General features: G+C 39.2%; 1 protein-coding gene across 1 annotated transcript in view; it reads left to right on the forward strand.

The window, feature by feature from the left end:
* Positions 1-5,577, forward strand: part of CA8 (carbonic anhydrase 8) — a 52,763-nt gene extending 47,186 nt beyond the window's left edge. The window contains exon 9 of the mRNA XM_066625953.1: positions 5,310-5,577. The gene's annotated coding sequence lies outside the window, so the exon portion shown is untranslated. The remainder of the gene's footprint in view (positions 1-5,309) is intronic.
* The last annotated feature ends 423 nt before the right edge of the window (positions 5,578-6,000 follow it).

Raw genomic sequence — 6,000 nt, forward strand, 5'->3', positions numbered from 1 at the left:
TTATCCCACACTAGCTTCTGATAACTCAGGAGGGAGGAGAAAAAAGATAGACATTCATAGTGAAATGTTGAAAGTAGATCCTATATTGCAGTTTGGTGTTAAAAGTGGGTCCTGGGTCTGAAAAGGTTGAAGACAACAGTGCAGTCCAATGAACCCACTGCTTTCTCTTTACCTTTCTGTTTGCTTGCTTGCTTCCCTGTTGTGGACAAATCCTTCATCCTACCAGAATTTCAATTATATTTTTTTCTTCTATAGTCACAAAGTGCCATTACTTTATTTTTGAAATGGGTGATTTTAAATGCATCTGGATTCCGACACAGAGATTACTTGAGGGGGAAGTCACAGACATATTCATGCAAATTTCATTTGTCTGAGAGTGAATAATGTCCTAAGGCCATTTCCAGTAATTCACATTTCAGCAACAGAGAAACTATGTGACAAGATGACTTTGAATTTTAAGAATGAAGAAGATACCTCTAAAACATATTGATCTGACACAGGAAGCTATTTCAATCCACTCAACAACACCTAAAAATAATTCTGTAAGATAATGTCATTACCTTGGCCAAAATGTAGAATATAACTTCCCATTTTAGATCCAAAATAACAGAAATGCACATCAAATATGTAATCAGGGGAAGGTTGTGTTAAGCTAGGGTTGTAGAAGACTGCAAAAAAGTACTTCTTTCCATTATTTTGTCCCATATAGACTAACATTTGATCCTATGTGAGGTTACATTTTTATTTAGAATTAATTTTGCTATTTTGGAGCCACATCACAAAAAGTGAATGCATATCACAGAAGATGTTCTCTCTCACAACTTCATTTGTCTACTGTAGTTTGAATTTTACAGTGGCCCCTCATTGTGACATTTGTGACTTATAGCTTAAATACCATTGCTATTAAAATATAACATAAACATTCATTATCTAATCAATATGTTAGATTTTTCACCAAGGCTTTTTTTGAAAACAAAATAGGAAAAAAGAGAAACTGTTTAAAATTGTTTCAAGATATGAGGGGAAGAGAGGAGGAAAGGCCTCGGCGTTTGGACCTCTTCAGCCTAGAAAAGAGGTGCCTGAGGGGGGACATGATTGAGACATACAAAATTATGCAGGGGATGGACAGAGTGGATAGAGAGATGCTCTTTACACTCTCACATAACACCAGAACCAGGGGACATCCACTAAAATTGAGTGCTGGGAGAGTTAGAACAGACAAAAGAAAATATTTCTTTACTCAGGGTGTGGTTGGTCTGTGGAACTCCTTGCCACAGGATGTGGTGATGGCGTCTGGCCTGGGCGCCTTTAAAAGGGGATTGGACAAGTTTCTGGAGGAAAAAATCCACTGCAGGTTACAAGCCATTATGTGTATGTGCAACCTCCTGATTTTAGAAATGAGTTATGTCAGAATGCCAGATGCAAGGGAGGGCACCAGGATGAGGTCTCTTGTTATCTGGTGTGCTCCCTGGGGCATTTGGCAGGCTGCTGTGAGATACAGGAAGCTGGACTAGATGGGCCTATGGCTGATCCAGTGGGGCTGTTCTTATGAGGAGAGGGAGGGAGAGAAATGGTTTAAAGGTATTTATTAAGTAACTTCTTTTACAAAGAAGAACAGTCCAACCAACTACTAGATGTCTGCTACAGTCAATTCCCAAATTGACTATAGGCTGATCTAGGAACAGAAGGTGTCTTACATTGAATCAATTCATTCTTCCATCTGTTTAGTATTGTGGATACTGATTGGAAGTGGATCTCCAAGGTTTCAGGCAGGAATTATTTTCTGCCTTACCAGGAGATGCCAAGGATTGAACTTTCCGCATATAAAACAGGTGCTTTACCACTGAGTTATGACTCCTCTAAAATGGAAATACTTTAGCAAAATCACTAATTAGTTTCCACTTCTGAACAGCAATATTGAGGTTGAATTTCATTGTATCACAATCATAAAGGTAGGATGAGCTAGTGGGATGGATGAGATCCATGGCAAACGGGAAAATGAAGAAAATGCTCAGCAGCATGAGCACTTTTTTAAAAATCAAAAAGAAAGTATGAATGTGTGATTACTTAAACATATGAACCACGCTGTGGGGGGGGGGGAGAGGGGCACAGTGCACCTAACAATTTGTGAGAAGGAACAGGAGAGACAACTTAAGCAGGATTTGTTTTGCTGATAAGAAAAAGAGAAGTCTTTGTACTCTGTCACACATCCTTCAAAACATTGAAAAGGTGTGGTACTGGTCAGACTCACTTTAAACCCCCCCCCCCCGAAGAAAACTCTTTTGTATATGTGCACTCTTGTACTTCTATCCTGCCAAAATCATGAGGTCTGTACACATATTATATACCTGTACATAGAGAAGGTATAAGATTGCAGCCCACCTTGGCCTATGCATGTTCTACTCTACTTCACGTGAATGAGCATTCAAGTGCATAGTTTGTATATACGCCAGCTTTTTCACAAGTTTTGTCGAATGCATGCAAGGGTGGGGTACAGAGCCAGCAGATGCAAGTAGGCATGATCCCTAACATTTTCATGTGTGTGTTCAGCGTCCATACAGTGATCATGAACCCTTTAAAACACGCACCGAAAGATGTATAGCATAACCTGTGTAATACTGGTAAAATTATGAACCTTGTTCTCTCCAACATATTCTGTAGTGCTTCCGTTTCGTATGCTTTGATAAACAATGATAGATGCTGCAATATATTCCAGTTAAATAAGATTGAATTTGAGAAGCTGATTTCTGCAGACTTGACTTTTTTTTAATAGCCTTTGATGCTTCAAGTCAATGTATATTTATTCTTCCCTGATTACTGGATTTCTTGGCTTCACTAAGGAATTGCCTGAGGGGGAAATCTAGCACTTTGGAATTTTGTTCTTTTCTGATATGTTAACTCAATAATTGGAATAAGCTTCCATAAATCATTATTTTCTTTTTCCTGTTTTTCTAAAATATAAACATATGCCTGTTGGAAGTACAAATATTGATTTCTAGTAAGTAATGAAGAAAGAACAATTGCACATTTTAAAACTGAGTTCATTTTATCATCTTGTATTAAAGCAGAAGGCTGGTCTTACTGCTATCCAGGACCCCAGTATTGCCCCAGTAGAAGGCCTGCAAAAGCAAAAGACAGATAAGGGCCAGTCTCTGTACATACAAATGCAAATTAAGACAGCAACAAGAACAATGGAAGAGCACTTCTCATTGAAATGCATTTCACATGTATCTCTACCTGCAAAGCCAGGGTTTCTTGAATGTTAGATCAGGCATGCACTTTTTAAGGTGAAGAGAATTATTCCATGCCTTCCTAAGAATCACTGGGGTGATTCTTCAGGGCAAAATCTTGGGTTGAAAGATTACAGTACTTAAGGCCCAATCTTGTACTTACAGCCCAATCCTAACTAAATTTTGTGTGGTGGAACATGCATTTTGCTGGCAGTCTGGCACCTGCTGTTGCAAAAGTACTATAAAGTGCTTTGCAATAGCGTTTATAGCTGATGTACTGGCAGGAAGGCCAGAGTCTTCCCGCACATGCTGGTAGTCATCTAGAGATCCACCAGATCGGTTAAGTTCAGTGCAGTGTGGGGAGGGGGTGGCATGGGGAGTAGTTGAAGTGGGGTGGGCAGATTGGGTCTGGGAGGGGGTGAGATTGGCAGTGCCTGTGCATGCTGTATCTAACTCATGCTAACTCACTTCCTGGGCCTGTTCTGTCTGCATGGGTCAACTCAGTCTTACTATTGTTGGCACAGGTCAGAAATGTCTCATTGCTGATGCTGGTGCTTACCCTGGAGCCAGGGAACAAATGTCCCCTTATGCTGAGGAGACCTCCAGCAGCCAAAATTCCCCCATGGGATGCAGTGTAGCCCATGCCTGTGCAATGAGACATCTCTGGCCTGTAATTCTAGTAAAACATGATCCCAAGTGATCATAGAATCAATTGACCAATTATTTATGTATTTATAGTGCCATCAATGTCCATGGCACTTTACACAGCATGAAAAGGAAGGCCCCTTGACTTGACGGGCTTACAGTCTAGAAACTGATACAAGGGAGACAATTGAGTTAAAGAAGGCAGGAGTATATCCATTCTTTCAGGGGAGCAGGGGGAACAAGGGAGGCATAGCCATACCTATCCTAACCAACTTTCCAGCGCTGACATAGCTGTGCCAGTGGGGCGTGTGCTGCATCCTGCAGTTGGATGACAGTCACGGAGACCTCCTCAAGGTAAAGGAATGTTTGTTCCCTTACCTTGAAGCTCTATTGCCCTTACCTCGGTACTGGGAAGTTGGTTAGGATTGTGTCCTCAGATATAATTTTAAAATTCCATTTACAGTGGGACACTCAGAGGATAAATGTGCTGGTAAACGAACTACTAGAGCAGGGGTGTCAAACTCATTTCATACCAAGGGCTAAATAGCATTCTTGATGCCAGTTGAGAGCCGAAAGTGATGTCATTAGGCAGGAGGTGATGTCATTAAACAGATCATAACCAAAAATGACAACTTTTTCTCATTTAGGAACTCATTAGCTGCAAATGGCAGAAGAGAAAACACGCAAATCTTGTTCATATTTCAAGATATGGGAGAGCCCAATTTTCATGTGGGCTGCACTTTCAGCAGTAACACCTCAGCACTGCTCAGCAGCTGAGAGCCTGAGGGCTGGATACAAAGCTTCCGCGGGCCGCATTTTGACACCCCTGTACTAGAATATTATTATTATTATTATTATTATTATTATTATTATTATTATTATTATTATTATATTTTTGCACGGTCATGTTGTTTTGACTGGTTTTTGTTGATACCTACCTATCGAATCCTTCCCAAGGACCTAGGATAGGTAGCTATTTTTTGTCTTCATGTTGTTGCATTACAAATATTGCCAGAGTGTATGCACTGTTCCTAGAAAGAAGGACTTTTGTGATTGGCTGATGGTGCTTGTGGTCATCCCAATGGTGTTCAAGTGTTTTTCTGGCTGTTTTGGGATAGCACCCAAAGCCCCTATTTATTATTATTATTATTATTATTATTATTATTATTATTATTATTATTATTATTATTATTATTATTATATTTTATTTTTAGAGTGGAAAAGAAATAAAATAAACTGTAAATTTCATTTGAAACAAAACATACTCTTAGTTGGGTTGAAAAGCATTTCTGTGTAAGTAACTGATAGCCTTATACAAAAACATTCTGGAATATCTGGGTCAACTGAAGAATAAGAACTTTGAAATTAAAACAAAATATATCAAAGGTTAAATGAAGAATGCAGCTCAGTAACCCCTTTTCGATTCTTCCTTAGTGGGAGAAGTCTCTTGTTTGTTCCAGGATTCTAGAACTCTTGCCACCAGAAGAAAATGAGACAATCTTTAGTGAAGTGACTGATTGTGCCCCTGCCTACACACCGCCCAGCCTGACCTGATGGAAAAGAGAGAAAAAACCAGAGATGTGCCTGCCAGAGAATAAGCAAATCACTAATATGTACAGTACCATGCTGGAAAAGAGAAGATCCATGGTCCATAAGATTAAAAAAAACAAAACTTTCTAAGTGCTTCAACTATCAATTTGGAAAAGAGTCATTAAAGTACTAGAAATGAATTCTAGAACATCTAGTGCGGGAGACATTCCTGCATTGATCCTAATAATTTAACATGACAATGCATATTACTGCATTCAAATTGAACTGATGGTTTTCAAATGTAATTGTACTTTTATTTGTAACAGTTTTGTTGCAGAATCTGTCAAATATTGCAGATGGTTCTAATTTTGCCTATATAATACAGAAGTATTTTATAGCTGCACATTTACCATGGATTATATCTTTCTAACCCCTGCAATTCTACATTCTCAGATATGCATACCAAAGAGAATGAGATTCACTGATGATGGGTAAGCTCTGGAGATCAGCAGAGCTGTACAATCAAAAATCAGAAATGAAAAGAAGAGCTGCTCATGGCAGTGTAGTGGTTAGAGTGTTGGACTAGAATCAGGAA

This window comes from Tiliqua scincoides, chromosome 4 (assembly GCF_035046505.1).
Source record: "Tiliqua scincoides isolate rTilSci1 chromosome 4, rTilSci1.hap2, whole genome shotgun sequence".
NCBI classification, from domain to species: domain Eukaryota; kingdom Metazoa; phylum Chordata; class Lepidosauria; order Squamata; family Scincidae; genus Tiliqua; species Tiliqua scincoides.